The following is an 18125-nucleotide window of genomic DNA, read 5'->3' as shown; positions in this document are numbered from 1 at the left end:
CACCTTCCACAACATTTATCTTCAAGAGCAATATGTATACCTTATGAATGTTATCCAAAGATATTTCACTTGTGAGGGTAGGTTTAGTAGAATATACTAGTACCATCTCAGGTTACTATGGAATTTCACTGAAAGCAAGCCATGAACCTCCCTTATTTCTTGCTTAAGAGTCTAGAAATAATGGCCATCAAAGTAAAAATTCAAAGGATCACCATGCTTCAAGTATGTTCCATTTCTCTTTTATCAAAATCTTAGGAAAGCATGTTGTTGAAAGAAATAAAATGGTTTGGTCTAATTTTCTTGCAATTATTGACCTCTTGCCACAAACTGGGTCACCATCAATCAAGGCAGATAAAGAAGAGCCCAAGCCAGAAATCCCTAAGAAGGAGAGCACTCATTCAGCCATGGAAATGAAGCCCATAAAGAAGGAAGGTGCTAAGCCAGGCAAGAAACTTGCAGGAAAGTTGAGCAAGAAAACTAAATTGTAAAGCACAGAGGATGACAAGGCAGACAAAGGAATAGAAGAACAGGTGACATCAACTCAACAAGCCAGAATTAAGGTCAAAATTGAAGACACAATCCAAGATGAGTTTGTGATGAGACCAAGAACAAGGTCTAGAGTTAAAAAAAACCAGGAAGAGGCAGCCCCTCAAGAAATTGTGGAAATATATGAATACAAGCAGGAAAATGTATAGGTTGATGACAAAGTTGATGAGGACATAGCACCACTTGAGACAGGTGTTGTGCAGTACAAAGAAGAGGACCCTAAGATAATAAAGATGAGAGAGGCATTGTTTAAAAACCAGATGAGAATAACATTCTGGAGAAACAGAACAGAGACATAAAATAGGCCATTAAACCAACAGAAGACAAGACAAAGTCAACTTCAACAAGTGCCAAAGGGAAGAAAAAATAGGTTTCTTTTGCTGAACAAGCTAAGAATGTTGTAGTGGGGTCTAGTGAGCTAGCAGTCAGGGTGTTCAAATCAAAGTTTAAGTATGTGCAAAAAATGAAACAAATAGCTAAATCCCTTGGTAGACCCCCATTCAGTCAATGGAAAGAGTATCAGAGGTGCCTAGAGGAGTTAGAAGAAAGCAAAGACCAAGTCAATCAATTCAGGCAACAAAATATGGAGTATAAGAATTCCATTCAACATATTCTTGAAAACTATGACCATGAATTCAAAGAGGCATCCAAAGCTCTTGACAGGAGTAAGAATTTTTTCAAGTGGTCACAGCTAGTTAGGAGACAATGCAGAAATTTGTATGTCAGAAACTTGGTCCTGAATGCACAACTGAGAACTATGAGGCAAGATTTAGAGGAGGTACATAGATTTCTGAAGAGATATGAGGGAGTTGTTGTAATACCTCCGCTCATGAAAATTCCTAAACCTGATCCTAAATCCAAATCCACACCTACTCTATCAGAACTTGTGAAGAAATAGAACCACATTACTCCACATTCCAAGTCCAAGACTCCTAGCATCAAGGCTTCTAGCAATAAATTATGAAGCAAGAGGAAAAGGTAATGATCATGATTTCCTTCTTATTTTCAATTTTAGTTTTAATTTTCTGATGTGTTGATATGTTGAAGTTGATATGATTGGAATATAGTGTCATGACAACATTCAGAAGCAACGAAAGACATTCAAAGAACAACTAGAGCAATTTTTCTATGCAGGCGTTGCGCACTCGCTACACAACCCATGCTCTGACCATCTCACGTACACAGTATGATGGCCACCTATCAGGTTTTGAAGATGCTGGCATGGAGTACATATGGTGTCCAGCTCACCACCCCAACTGCTTTCCACATGTCAGTTCTAGAAGAATGAAGTTTTGGGCGCTGCGCAAGATTTTCAGTAGTCAGAAAGGCATATTTTATGTTCTTTTCTATTTCAGTCATGTTGATCCATGTAAAGACCTTTTTAACATAATTTGTATTTAAATATGTTTTTTTTTGCTTTCAAAGATAAATGAAGATAAACAAGGTTGTTGTTGGTTTCTCAATTGCTAGAGGAGTTATTGCAGCTATGCTTGTGATTTGGTTTTAAATGAACATGCTTGAATGTTGAAGGGGTTCTAGTCAATTTATGGAGTTTCTTATGGTATGAATGTTTTTGGGATAATTTTTTCTCTCTCTTAGTTTATGTGTCGTACTCTTTTCTGTTTTATTCATATTGTTTCAAAGTTGTAGGGGACAATTATACTTGAATTCATCTTATATGCTCATGTTTGACTGAATCGAGAATATTTTAGTTGCAAATGAAATATGTATTCCTTTAAAGGTATTGCCTTTTCTTCTTGATGGGCATTGGTCTGAGTTGTTGTGATAAATGCTATTATTTATACTCTTTTGATAAATGTCGTTATTCATTCCAAAAATTGTACTAATTAAGCCTCCATATATGAAGATGGTTAGAAATACATCAGCATGTCACAATAGGGATATCACTATTACTATCAATAGTTTTTTTGAGAATCCTCTACCACCTTCATTATCAAAATCCAAACATTTCCAAAACTGGTCTTTGTATGCTATAGAGTCAAATATTTAGTTTTCTTTATTTGAGGGAGCCCCCTCCAGCTAGAAAGGTCAATTTTCTAGCCCATAGCAGTTTGTGGTTACCTTTGTTTTGTGGCCCTTTCCTCAGCCTAAATGAATTTACAAAGTGATAACACATAGATGGACCATTTAGGGAATATGGTTGATTGGCAGTCAAACTAGGACCAGTGAACGAAAGCTAATCAATAGCCATAATTCTTCCTTCATGCGGGAAACATATGACACAAAAGAGAGAAGAGACAAGAGCTCCCATGACATAAACATAGTCACAGCCGAGGAGTAAATTAAAATCCAAAGGGCCTTGGACAACCATCACATCGAGATAGACATTTTTTTCCTCCCAAAGTAATAGGAAACTTAGGAAGGATCCCTAACAGTTGACTGGTTCGTTTGTTAAAAGCTAATAGATTCTGAGTAACAGGCACAAGCTGCGGAGAACCTAAAGCTTGTCAAGTAGTTGAAGATAGAATACTAATAGATGCGCCTTCATCTCTGATTTTTCTAGGTACGGCCAGATTATAAGCTTTTACCGTGAAGGAAGATGATATCTTGCTAGTCAACTCCAACCAAAGAAAGTGACTAAAATACTTGGAGGGGGTGCCATTGCAATGGGAGGAATGCCCTCTTGCGTTACAGGAATGGGAGGATCGCTCCCCTGTACTGTGGGAATAGGAGGATCGCCCCCCTATATTGTGGGAACAAGAGAATTTCCCCCTAATTCTTTAAAATCTTAAGAAACAAGGAGAACTTGAGCAATATGAGGTTCACTCTCTATAGGATAGAAACAATCAACTAAAGGTGGAATCAAGTCTACCATTTTCTCAACCAATGGTTGTTCGGGAATGGACTCATGGGATTCACTTTCAGAGAGAATGAGATTGACTAGGGATGGACTTTAATCAATCACTTGATCAACTAGTGCATGATAACTGGTTGGAAGATGAGTTTGAGAAGCAGCAAGGTTATCCAATAATTTAGAGGCTTCACCCATATAAGGACAAAGGTGAATAGGATGATTCCCTTCACATAACTACAGGGGAATTTTACCTTTCCCTTTTTCCCATGAGTGTTACTATCACTAGTTGAAGGTTTATCACCAGCATGATCTCCAAAGGTTGGTGACAAAGTTTGATGTTAACATGTGGACGACACTTCTAAGACCTTGGGAATACCAGGACAATCTCTAAGAAGGTGGTCACACCTTCATAGCATGCAAGGGAATTTTACTTTATAGGGATAATTGTAAAAAATTTCAATATCAACTGCATCAGTAGCAATGGTTGTTGGGTTTTCCCCTTGCTTAATTTTATTCTTCTTAATCTTCCTTTTCTTCTTATTCTTATCCACCTATACTATCTTGCAGGCTTTAACAATACAAAGAGGAAGAAGAGGAAGAAGTCTGAATAGGCGAAGAAGAAAAAGAGTCAACTTTAGGCTCAACCAGAGGTTGATATTGTTCAGGTGGAGGAGAGCCTGGTTGAGTTGTAGTTTTGAAATTCAGAACAATAGGGGTCGAAAATAACCAAACTAGAAAACCAATTTTAAATTCAGAAAGGGACAACATTGCCTTATAGGGAGCACCAACATTTCCTAAAGAAGGAAAAGGACCAAGATTCCCATCAAGGGAGTTTCCTTGATTGGTGGACCCAAGAAATGATGCCATTAGTCTCTATTGAATTGTGTATCTTGGGAGGTACTCCAAGCCCTAGGGTTTAGGGTTTGGATGACAAAGCACCGCAAGGGCAGCTTGTGGGCTTGGAACCCAAGTGTGGGGTTTTGGCACCCATCATGTTTTGGGGAAAAACCATGATGGATTCATGACATGTGATGGATGAGGATGATATTTCTCATAAAGATGATTCCAACACATCAAAAATCATCTAAATTTGAATTTTCTTTAGATTGATGTGAATTTTTGAAGTTGACATAGTAAATATTGGATTTTCAAGTAGGCCTATTTGAGGAAAATTCCAAGTAGACGTGTCTCTTCATGTGATTCGTTAGAGGCATTAAAAATATATATATTGAGGATGGATTGGAGTCATTATATCATCCAATATTGGGAAATATACCTCTGAAATTACAGGAAGGCTAAACCACAACAAGGAGTGCCTAAGGACAGTGTGGAAGAGGGAAAAAAGAACAGTGTATTTATGTGATTGGGCCGCAGGAGCTGTAGGGATAGTGTGGCACATTTTCAAGGGTTATTTGGCTTATGTTAAGGGCTAGAAGCAGGGTAGATTAGGCCGCAGCACTAAGGGTAAAGAACATCGAAGTTTGGTGACTGTGTTAGGGCACAAATAAGCTGTAGTGGAGGCTGAAGTGCCGAAAAGGAGGACATTGTCGTAGACATGGATTGTGGATGGTTTAGGGTGGTCTGTGGGTTGTTTGAAGGAGGAGAAAGGTGTTGTGTGGTAGGCCGCATGCCATACCATAATAGCAGATTATGCGGAAGCCTTCTAAAGGTTGGTCTTAAGCCCTTTCTCACAACGTAAAGGAGGAGATTCTCTCGAGCCTAGACTGCAGTCATTTGGAATTTTCTTGTTGATTTACGTGAAGGGTTGAGGGTTGGAAAGTTTACCCTAACCAGTGCAGTATTCAACAGTGCAGCATAGTTTAGTAGCAAAATTTGTGAGGTGTATTGGGTCACAGTTTGGTGACCAGAATTGGATCAGACATCTAGCAGCCTGTTGATGCCAAGTGGAGGGTCTTACAAGGAGGAGAAGAGTCTTACCTAGGAGTAGAATTGACATTGATGGGATTGGGTATCATAGAGCTATTAGAGGGAAGAGATTTTGATACCCAAAGTAGCCCTAGAGCAACAAATAAGAAGGACTTTGTTGGTGCAATATTGGGTGAATTTTTGGTGCCGAAGTGAAGCACTTTGATAGATGAAAGTTGTTGCTAGCCTGGCATATTGGAGCTTGGGAATTAGGCTTGCCCAGAGAGTAGTTGATGAGCCTGTGTTCATTTTAGTAGACGTGATAGGAAGCAACCCTCTTGGAGTCTCGATGTGTATATACCATGATGGACTGAGGCACTACTAGTGAGTAGTATGGGAGCAAAGGACCAGCAAGACAAGATACGACAAAGAATTTGCACAATGAAGTTTGTCATTATAACTTGTAAACCATAAATTGTTGTATTACTCAATTTGTTTAATATAACGAAGATTGGAATTGTACATATTGTACAATTTTGTTTAAAATTGTGTATATTGTGCATATGTGATTTACTGCTTTATATTTCCGTTGTGAAAAGTACTTTATGGTTTAGATTCTTGGTTTGGTAGAGTCAATGATTTTAAGACTCTAACCTAGACCTAAGGTCATGGAAATTCAACATCGTATCAGAGTGTGTCTGAGATACTTTGGAAGTAAGTAAATCAAAGTTATGTGCAACAAAGTAAAGCGTAAGAGGGAGTTGGTCACATTGTGAGTGAAGGTTTCACTACAATGTCGAAGTTGCAGGAAGGTATCCGATATGAGGACAGGTTGGAGGGGTTGTCCAACTATATTCCATGGAAGGAAAGGATCAATTTGATATTGTAGGTCAACAGTATCTGGGATTTTGACGAGAAAGAAATCAAGAAGCCAACCGACCCTAAGGAGCAGGAAATATGGGAATATTTGGATGCGAGGGAGAGATTGAGCATCCTTGATGGTGTGAGGGATGCCCTAATACCTCATTTTTCTAAGAAGAACACCACACATGAGATGTGGGTGTCTCTTTAGAATTTTTTCCAGAATAAGAACAATAACCGGGTATTGCTATTGGAGGATAAGCTGAAGTCCACCAAGATGTTAAAGGGTGAAAACGTGACCTCTTATTTGACGAGATTGTCTCAGGTCAGATGAGCTTTCTGCCATCATGTGACTGTCTCAGATGGAGATATGGTAAGGATTGCCTTGAAAGGGTTCACCGAGGAATGGAAACCCTTCATCAAAGGAATCGTTGCTAGGGAGAAGCTACCAGACTGCGATAGGCTGTGGGATGACTTTATTTAGGAAGAGTTGTGAGACGCAGATCTTCAGCCGAAGTAGAAAGCTTTGATGATGATGTGGCACTTGCATCACGAATGAAGGGTAAGAAAAAGTACTTGAGTAAAGTAAAGTGTTTAACTTGTGGAAAGATGGGTCATTTTTCATCTAGATGTTTGAAGAAGAAGAAGAAAGATGATGAGAAAAGAAAAGGAAAGTAGGCCACCCATATTTCCAATAAAGCAAAGATGTATGAGCTCACTAGAAGACTGAAAGACGAAGAGGAGGATTTTGTTATGTTTTCCCATTTCTCACAGAGTCTATCAAAGAGGATGTATGGTACGTGGACTTTTAGCTCTGCTACGGTTTTCAGTATCTAAGCGCTAAAATCAGGTTGGAAATTGATGGTTTTGGTGGCTAAGGAGCTCATGGCAGATTCATTTTAACCTTCCCTATTCCATTCTTCCCGATTAATCCCTTCATAATCCCATGTACCCTTTTTTCCTTTAGTCCTCGGGCATTTTTATGTTTGAAAAAAAAAACGTGATAGCCCTTTATAAATCATATTAACCCTTGTTTTTGTTATAACACCGCACATATAATATAATTCATAAACCTTAGTTTTAATAGAGCCCGAGCCCACAGCTTCACATGTCACATCACCCCGTCATATCAATCAACATGTGCATTAAATTTTGACCGCCCGATCTTCCACCATATGATCCAATGGCTATCGCTTTCCCCGCTCTGCAGACCTACACACCCATTAACTCCCAGGGAATGTGGTTTCCCCGCTACCGTACCTGCCACGCGTCTGATGAGCCCCAATTTTTGGTACAATTTGGGCTCATTTGGCCTACTTACCTTGCTCAACCATTCATCTTTTATCACTTATGCATTCATTTCTTGGTATATTCGTGTTATTTGTAGGAAGAAGGGCAGGCATTATATCTATGTGGCTAATACATGATGATTTCAGGTTTTTTGGCATTAAAGGGAGCAAAGACCACGCAAAGGGAGACAAGGAGACAGCCAAGGTGGCATTGCTAGTTTTTAGGGAGGTTTTCCACAGTCTTGATGACCCTCCTCGTGATTTCCACCCTAACTCCGAGCTCCAACAGCTCTCCCCACCGAGCCTAGAGGCAGCCAACAGATTCTACAGGAACAGCAGTTCACTTGTAGTTGGACAGTCGAGCTCCACTAATTGAGGAAGCCTGCTTGATCATGATCATGCATAAATATGAAGGCCGTAGCCTTTGATAGGAGCTTTTTGAACTTTTGAACTAAGATTGTAATTTCTGAGCACGAGCTATAGCTCGGTGTTTGTTTTTGTAAGCCAGTTTTGGCATGACATTAGACTCTTTATTATGAATAAAGGCAAGCAGATTTGGATCTAATTCTGAGTTTTTAAGGGAGCTATAGCTCTCAGGTTAGGGCCCAACCTGAGAGCAATAGACCTCCTCTTCTTTGTAGTGTTATTTGCCTTTCTTTTCAGCACTTTGTTTCTTTGTTTTGACATGCATTTCGAGAACACAGTCTGCTGATTTGATTTCTTTAATGAGATTGAGTAGGATTAGCTTATGGTTCAATCGCTTTCAGCTGCTTAGGTTAGAATAGGAGGATTTTAATTCATTGGAGCTCCAAGAAAAGGTTGATAGTGCCTTCACTGCCATCTCTGTTTAGAGATTGGGGTGCAGTCTGTACCAACCACCAAAAAAAACGCAGTCTTTTTACTTTCATGCAAGCTGCAACACAGTCATTTTAATTGTAGATCCATCCATGCACTCTGATCTTGAGCCATACTTCTTCATTCCAACTCCATGCACGACTTCTCTTCACGATTTACATTGTTGTTCATTGGTTTAATAGCACAGGTAGCACAGGTTAATGAATTCTCGTTTTTGGTGCAAGACATAAGCAATTTGTTTTATTTACACTGCTCAGTATCATTCCATTTCCTTCTTCTTCTTCTTAACCACGCCTAAAGCCACCTACTCGACCTCTGTTCAGCTCGTTTACCTTCCAACTCTTCCATTGCCCACGTAGCTCCATTTTCTTGACCTTTCGTCGCTTCCATCCTTCTATCCACCAACCAACTTCATGCACTCTTTCTCCATCTTATTTCTCTGCCCCTGAGCCATCACAAGCTCCATCTCCATCTTACCTATCCACCCATACCACTCCATCACTTCACCATCACCCAAAACTCCCACGGTAGAACATCCTGTAGAAGTTAGCAGACTTCCTGTAGAATTCCTGAGTTTCCTGTAGGATCCCCTGCAGACATCCTGTAGAAGCCTGCAAACTCGGTTGCCGAGCACCTGAACGTTGTGGACTTCTATGGACTGATGCTAGGGATCCCCTGGGACCTCTCCTAGCCCCCCTGACCTTTCCCAAGCTTTCCTTCCCTTCAAACCACTCCTGCACAGTCAAAACCTAGTCAAAAGCACAATCATAATAACTCCAACCACTTAAGAAAAAATACAAAAACAATGTTCTTTTCAATGGAAGTAGTTTAAGTTCATGCATTTCATATCACTAGCAGTAATGGCATCATTCTTAGACATTTGCACTCCCACTATTGCATCATAGAGATTAAGCTAGTCAGATTAGGGTTTACTAGGGTTTCCATGTTTTGGTTGGCTTTCAGTTCATTTTTGCAAAGTAGATTAATTTCCTTTGAGATAGCCTTCATCCATCATTTAGAAAGCTTCTTCTGAGAGCATATAGAAGTTGGCTTGAGCCCTAGCGGACTTGTGCCAGCTGACCAAGTGACAGCTGCGACAAGAGCTAGTACTTGTGCATACAGCACCGTCGCTTCCAAGTTTGTACGAACTACCGGGTTGATAAAATTAGAGATAGGAAGCTCCAGGAGTTGTAGCATTATTGCTACAATACTGGAGCCCACCATCTTTTTGGCGCCGTTGCCGGGGAAGCGTCAGAGTATTAGTAATTGTTGCTTTTCTTCTACTTTCTTACTCTTGCTTTCTGCCAAGTAGTTTATTTCATTTCCATTCTGCAAACGTAGCATAGACATTTCCTGCTTTCATAGACTAGCATTTCAATTCCGCAATTTCAATTCTGCAAGCGTAGATTAGCATTTCCATTCTGCAAGCGTAGGTTAGCATTTCAATTCTGCAAGCGTAGACTAGCATTTCCATTCCTGCAATTTCATTTGAGTAAGTAGATTAGTTCTTTCCTGCTTTCAATTCAATTCTGCATCTTTATTTCAGTAAAATAGTTAGTTGTAGAGCAATCTGTTTCAGTTTTGCAGGTACCAACGAAAAAAGAAAAAGCAATCAAAAAGAGGTTTTTTCATTTCATGCCTCGTAGGAACCGAGATAAATCAGGAAAATTCCTACCCAACACCCCCACCACATCACTGAGTCACCCTTCTCTCTTCTTTGGTGACAGTGACCCAGAATAACCTATAGGTGAACATCCTGAGATGTACAAAGATCCTATAGAAGAAGAAGAGTTAGAAACCACTCCATCTGAAGCTATGGCTGACAATAGAGGAGAAGATGAGAGAATAGAAGGTGCCTTCCCCATCCGAGAGACCAATGGAGAGATGAAAATGAAGAACATTAGCCCCTCTGCTTTACCTCACTTCCATGGACTGACTACTGAAGATCCTGATACCTTCCTGTTTGAGTTTGCTGTCCTTTGTAGAACCTATGACTACATTGAAGATGAGCAAAAGCTGAAACTCTTCCCTTCAACTCTTAAGGATGCAGCATTACGCTGGTTCATGGGCTTACCCGGGAATAGTATCACCACTTGGGCTCAAATGCAGCAAGCTTTCAATACCAAGTACCGAGATTACTTTAGGTCCAAGGAAACCAAGGGAGAAATCTTTCGGATGACCATGGGAAATGATGAGTCCTTAGAGGATTATGAGGAAAGGTTCCAACTTAGCTATAAGCGGGCCAGGTGCACACTTGACCCTGAATCCCTCAAGCTGGTCCTTCTCCGAGGAGTCCCTGAAGACCTCTTAGATACCCTTCACATGTTAGCTGGGGGGGACATTTACCAACTGCCTTATGAGGACATCAAGACTGTGTTTAGAAACCACCCCAGGGCAGCACGGAAACGAGGTAGAGGAAACCTCCTCTCAACTAGTGTCCCTTTCTCCAAACATGAGCTTGCAAATCAATTAGAAGATCTTAAGAGTGAGGTGAGACAGACCATTGCCATGCAGCTGGACACATTTAGGATCCAGCAGAAGAAAGAAGAAGCTGAGAGAGCCTTGGCTATCTTCTGCCCTAGGTGCACAAGGAGACACCCTAAGAACGAATGCCCATTGCATTTGGTTGAAGTGTGTTTCATTTGTGAGGAGGACCATCCCACAAATCAGTGTCCAACCTTACCTGGGTTTAAAGCCATGTACCAAGGGACAGAAGCCCCCACTGAACCTCTCTATTTCATCAACCAAAGGAGGCCACAAGGATCTAGACCTTATCAGCAGGGAATGCAAGGGGCACCTCAAGCTTATTACAGCCCCAACCAATCGACTCCTATGCCTTCCTGGGGTCCCCCTGCTCATCCTTCCTGGTCCATGCCTCCTCCATGGTCTTATCCACCTCAGTACCCTACTCAACCCACTCCTCATTCATATCACTCACATGCCCAGCCACAGCCTCAGTGGAATGCACCTCAGTCGGGGTGGAGGCCCCAGTACAATACTCCTCCCGCCATTCTGCCTCCACCACCAGTTCAACCACAACCATTACCTCCTGCTCCTCCAAGGCAACCTCAAATGCCTGCTCAACCGAACCCCAACCCCAACAATAGACAGGCTCAGCAGGTATATACTGGGGAAACCTCATGCCCTACCTATGCTGTGGAGATCCAGGAGATCAATCTTCGATCTGGAAAGATTCTTCCAGATCGCCAACCTCCTCCCCCAGAGGATGAGGAAGACAATCAGGAGAGTGAACCAAAGGTTATTCCACCCTTTCCTGAGAGACTAGCAGCCACCACACAACCCAACCCAGAAGAAGATGAGCTTCTGGGAGAGCTCAAACAGTTGTGCGTGAAAATACCACTTCTCCAAGCCATCAAGGATGTGCCAATATACAACAAACTGGTTAAGGAAAAGTGTTTCAAACACCCAGGCAGGCGGAAGAAAGATGCTTCAACCATCAATGTCATAGGACAATTGTCTGACCTTATGTTAGGACAAGTCATCTGCCCAAAGTACCTAGATCCTGGAAGTCCTGTAGTAGATGTCCACATCAATGGCACCATCATACCTCACACCTTGATTGATCTGGGGGCTGCCATTAATGTGATGACCAGGGATACCATGCTCAAACTCATTCTTCAGGGTTCCTTGAGGAAGACCTCGACAGTACTGCAACTAGCAGATCGCTCCACCGTGACTCCCTAAGGGATTGTGGAGGATGTCTTGGTCTCTATTGACTCTTGGGAATACTCTGCAGACTTCCTGGTTCTGCAACCAAAGGCAAAGCTTACTGGATATCCTCTCATTTTGGGAAGGCCTTGGTTAGCCACTGCAGATGCTTACATAAGTTGTCGTGCAGGAAATATGACCATCAAAAATGGTCCTATGTCCAAGCAGCTAGTCCTATACCCTCCTTCCCAACCCTCCTTAGAGCATGACTTACCACTCTGGTTGGAGGAAGGAGAGGAAGACGAGGTGTACTCAGCACCTCTGTGCACCCTAGATACCACTAGAAGAGACCCCCCAACCGAGGATGACCTGATCGAGACCTTGATCCAAAATCCACCTTCCAGTGCACTATCCTTAGAGAAATTGGTGGAGGATGCCCAAGCTAGCACCTTAGTGGATCTTTGTACAACCAACCCTGTCACTCCCAGAGTCAAGAATGTGGAGTTCAGCCCTGAGAGAGCATTAAAGATCAGTTCCTCCCTATCTCCTTCCCAGGAAAAGGAGCTGTGTAGCCTGTTGGCCAGCCACCTAGATGCTTTTGCTTGGAGCTATAAGGAGATGAAAGGAGTCCATCCTTCGGTCTGTACCCATCATATATACATCAAAGAGGATTGTAAACCGGTTAGGCAACCCCAGAGGAGAATGAATCCAGCCCTTAAGGACATTGTCAAGGAAGAATTGCAAAAACTGTTGGATGCCGGATTCATCTACCCCATCTCAGATAGTGAATGGGTGTCCCCTCTGGTGTTGGTTCCCAAGAAAAATGGGAAATGGAGAATCTGTGTGGACTACCGAGAACTGAACAAAGCTACCAAGAAAGACCATTTCCCTCTACCTTTCATAGATCAAGTGTTGGATGGACTGGCAGGAAAGAAGTTCTTCTCTTTCCTGGATGGGTTTAGCGGGTACAACCAAATCCAAATCAGCCCGGAAGACCAAGATAAGACCACCTTCACTTGTCCTTGGGGTACCTTTGCCTACCGAGTCCTTCCCTTTGGGCTATGCAATGCTCCTGCTACCTTCCAGAGAGCTGTCTTAAGCATCTTCTCGGAGCTGGTCCATGATGCAGTGGAAATCTATATGGATGACTTTACTCCTTATGGGGCCAACTTCCAGGAAGCATTGTCCAATCTGGGAAAAGTCCTAACCAAATGCATTGAGATGAACCTGTCCCTCAGTCCTGAAAAATGTGAATTCCTGATGACTGAAGGGACCGTGCTAGGCCATACCATTTCTTGCCAAGGGTTACAGGTGGATCCTAACAAAATTGCTCTCATCAAGAAGGTCCCACCTCCTCAAAAGGTAAGGGATGTTCGGAGTTTCTTAGGATTAGCAGGGTATTACAGGAGATTCATTAAGGACTTCAGCAAGCTAGCCTCGCCATTGTTTGGCCTGTTGGCAAAAGATGTGGAGTTTAAGTGGACAGATGATTGTCAGAGGGCTTTGAATGAATTAAAGGACAAGTTGGTGTCAGCCCCAATCCTGAGAGGTCCAAACTGGGCCCTACCTTTCCACATCCACACTGATGCCTCGAACAAATCCATAGGTGTAGCTTTAGGACAAGTCGAACAAAAACTTCCATATGCCATTTACTTTGTTAGCAAAAACTTGTCCAAAGCTGAACTGAATTACACTGTAACCGAGAAAGAGTTTTTGGTTGTAGTCCATGCACTAAACAAGTTCCGTCATTATATCACTGGCTATCAAACATTTGTACATACTGACCATGCTGCAATTAGATATTTAATGAATAAACCAGATGTGAATGCTCGTATTATTAGATGGTTACTTTTGTTGCAGCAGTTTGATTTGACCATTGTTGACAAACCAGGTAGAGAAAATGTTGTTGCTGATTTTTTATCTAGATTGGATTTGTCTGCAGATGAGGATGGAACAGTGGATGACCAGATGCCTGATGAACATCTGTTTGCTATCTCAGTACTCTCTCCATGGTTTGCTGATATAGTAAACTATCTTGTTTCATCTCAGTTCCCTCTGCACCTATCTTCAAAAGAGAAGAGCAGAATCATCAGAAAAAGTGCCTCATTTACTTGGATCGGGGGCAATCTGTTCAAGCTTGGCCCCGATCAGATCTTAAGGCGTTGTGTAAGGGAGGAGGAAGTCTTTGATATCCTCCTCACCTGTCATGATGGGCCTTGTGGAGGGCACTTTGCAGCAAAAAGGACTGCCTTCAAAATCCTGCAGGCAGGCTACTATTGGCCCACACTTCATCAAGATGTCAGAAGATATATCAGCCAATGTGACCAATGCCAAAGAATGGGGAAACCGACTCAAAGGGATGAGATGCCTCTCCAACCTCAAGTGACTCTTGAGCCATTTGAGAAGTGGGGCATGGACTTTGTGGGTCCAATCAACCCCCCTTCGAGGCAAAGGTCTTACATCATTGTGTGTACTGACTACTTGACAAAGTGGGCAGAGACTAAAGCAATCAAAGCAGCAACAGAAGAAAAGGTGGTTGAGTTCTTAAGAGAGAACATCTTCTACAAGTTTGGCTACCCAAGAGAGCTGGTCACTGATCAAGGGAGCCAGTTCACATCCAACCTGGTTGAAGACTTACTGGCTCATCACAAGATCAAGCATAGGACTTCCACCCCCTATCACCCTCAAGCAAATGGGCAGGTGGAAGTCACCAATAGAGCATTAGAAGGGATCTTGACTAAAGTGGTGAGCAGCAGCAGAAAGGACTGGGCAGATCGCCTGGTTGAGGCCACATGGGCTTACAACACAACCTGGAAGACCACCACCGGCTTCACACCTTATGAGCTAGTCTATGGGAAGAAAGCTTTGATGTCCATTGAATTTGAATACAACACTTTGAGGATGGTAGCTCAGCTGGACCTAGATCTCAGCCATGCACAGCAAGAAAGGTTACTGCAGCTGAATGGACTGGATGAGCACCGGATGCAGGCCCTCCTTCACTCGGAAGTGGTTCAACTTCAGAGAAAGGTGTGGCATGACCAACACCTCCATGACAAGCAATTCCAGCCGGGAGATTGGGCCTTGTTGTATGACTCCAGGTACAAAGATTTCAAGGGGAAGTTGAGAACCAGATGGCTAGGACCATATGCAGTGGAAAAATGCCATGACAATGGATCTGTTCTTATTCGAACCATTGATGAGGAAGCCATCCCCATGCTTGTTAATGGGCATCGATTGAAGATCTACAGGAGACCTCTCTCAAGACAAGAGTTCATCAAAACTATGGAGAAATCTGTATTGGTCATAGAGAAGGGTTCTGCCTCTGCTTTGGGCATACCCTGAGAGATTCAAAAAAAAAAAAAGGGAAATAAATAATAAAGATCCTTGGGTGAAAACCTCTCTGAGGCGCCCAAGGCAGGTGGTAGGGGTGAAAACCTCATTGAGGCACCCCTACTGTCTTTCAAAAAAAAGAGAAAGATTTTAAAAGATCCTTGAGTGAAAACCTCTCTGAGGCGCTCAGGGCAGATGGCAAGGGTGAAAACCTCTTTGGGGCGCCCCTGTTATCTCTCAAAAAAAAAAAAAAAAAAAACAAGGACAGCAAGTTCATATTGTAAAATTGCATGCAGGTTGCAGGTGTCTATGGAGGAGAGGAAGCCTCTCAACTCAAAGCCAAGGGTCCTCATCATGCTGTCAAGAGACCTCACCAGCACCTCCTCCAAGAATACTCATTTTTTTTCTAAGGTATGTGCAATGTTATCACGGCTGAGTCTTCTATAGGAAGATGCAGATCTTCTACAGGAAGATGCAGATCTTCTACAGGAAGATGCAGATGTTCTACAGGAAGGTGCAGACTTTCTACAGGAAGGTGCAGACTTTCTACAGGAAGTGCAAACTTTCTACAGGAAGCTCTGTATTTCTACAGGAAACTTCCTATAGAAGTTCAGGACGGGCCAGAATCCATTTCATGAGGAGATCTAACGGCTAAGGATCGGTTTGGACGCATGCAAGCCACTGTTGTCACCCTTGCACATTGCTGTTATCTTGTTCCACCATCCTTGTCGACATGCAACAAAGTTACCTGCACCAGCAAAGCAGATCGATGAGTTATCAAGGAGAAAGCAGTTTTTGAAGATAAACAAATGCTGAGATCTCATACCATTTCCATCCCAGTCATCCAGAAGCTTCGGGAGCGTGATCGTGAGGCCAGATCCTTCGTCGTGCAGCATGCACCCAAGAAGGAAGAACTGTTACAAGACATCCCGCGGGAGTCCTGTAACAGTTAAGCCCGCTAGAGCGGATAACATTCACAGCGCTGGCCATATGCAATGAAACGCGGGCGCATGCATCCAATCCATCGTCGGCAGCCTGTAAACATGAACCTCCGGGCCTGTGTAAGTTCGCCAGCAGCAGGTAGATCCACTCATCATCGTCCAAAAACCGAAACATCGTGTGTAGCCGCGCAGGTAAGTGTCTCGACCCTTCCTTCCATCAGATTGCATGAATTTTACTTTGAATTGATTGCAAAGTGTAAAGGTGAATGGGTTGAGCGGCCGTATGGCCATTTGGCCGGCCACGTCAGCCAGTTAATGGTCTAGTTGGATGTTTGGGTGGCGGCCATGACAAAAAGAATGGGCAGCACGCACGTGAGAGCAATCCCGTCGAAAAAACGAGTTTAACAGAAGAGGAGGCGGCAGATCTGCGGGAATTGATGCGGCAGCAAGGGAACTCGCAGGCAAATGATGGGATGATGTCGCCCAACGGTCCAGCGGGGACAGCTCTCCCCCGCGCCACGGATTCCATCGATTCAAAATCTAATCGGCTAGATTTCCCTCATGCATTTATCAACCACCGTTTTGAACTCGAGTGGCTATCCTGATCTTTCTGCAGTTCGATACGCCGAGCCTTTGGCTATCAGAACGCTTGTGAAGCACACCCAGAGCGCAGACCAACTGCAGTCTTTCCCGAAAATCGCGCGCTGCTCCTACAGGAATGTTGTTTCTACAGGAACGCAGTTTCTACAGGAAGGCGGGTGCCTCACGTAAAAAGGTGGCAGATTAAAAAGGTAACCCTAAACTCTTCATGCAATTGGTTTATAAAGGTGGCAGAATCGTCGTCCACAGTCTGGTCATAGGAAATTGGTGAAATTGTTGTCTGCTGTGCATATACTGTCATTCTACAGGATGTCAGGGTAATTAAACTGTGTTAAGTTCCTCAGGGATAAGTTTTGTGGATTATGTGCATGACAGGAGCGTAATTCTACGCTCTCTCTCAGTAGACCAAATTTCTTCCACAATCACCACCTCTGGTTAAGGATATTGTTTTATCATGCCGGGTGGGTTTATTAGACGAGAACCCACTGATTCAACCAAGTTAAGGGAAAACCAGGAGGTGGTGGAGCTCTTCACACGGGTTCAATGGATATCTTTTTGTGACAAATTGCAGGGTTATGACGATGAAGTGGCAAAAGAATTTTTGCAGGCTCTGAGGCTGAAATCCAAGACACTGGCCACAGTGAACTTCAGGGGCCTAAGCCTCAAGCTCACCCCGCAATATATCAGTCGAATTACTGAACTTCCAATGGGTTTGCCATGGGATAAGGAAGAAAGGAAGTTGAGCCAGTAGGCCAAGAAAGAATTCTTTCCACCTGAGGAGGAATTCTCGGAGGACAAAAATGGGGTGCGTAGAACCAGTTTGCTGCCACCATGGAACGAAGTTAGCCTGCAAATCATGAAGTATATAACTGGTGAAGGCCATTATAGCATCGTGTACGGGTATCACTTTCGGTTGCTCAATGAATTGAGGCACCGGATTGATCTTCCTGTAGAAAAGAAACTGAGCATCCCTTATTTCCTGCTACAGTCTCTAATTGAGTGTGCCACAAAGTTAAAAGAAGGCATACCAGATCAGGTAGCCCACCATGGATTGATCAAACTTCTTGTGGAGGATGCGCTTCATTCATATAAGGTTCCCCTCTCATGGGAAGCATTCAGGAATTTGACAAGAGACGGAGACATAAGGATGCTGACTGAAGAAAGTGGTTCCTCCAGCAGTGAGGAAAAAGAATCAGTGGCCGAGGGAAAGAAGGAAACAGGCCAGAAGACCCCGACCACAGTGCAGAAGAAAGAACCAAGGAGGAAGCACGAGAAAAAGGATGACAAAGAAAAAGGTGACACACCTATCTTGTCAGCAAGAGAGAAAAGGTTGCAGAGCAGAACGGACAAAGC

This window comes from Pinus tabuliformis, chromosome 1_2 (genome assembly GCF_031772625.1).
Source record: "Pinus tabuliformis cultivar Carrire ecotype Pingquan chromosome 1_2, CPIR1, whole genome shotgun sequence".
NCBI lineage: Eukaryota > Viridiplantae > Streptophyta > Pinopsida > Pinales > Pinaceae > Pinus > Pinus tabuliformis.
The sequence above is the reverse complement of the archived record's forward strand: the minus strand, read 5'-3'. Positions refer to the sequence as shown.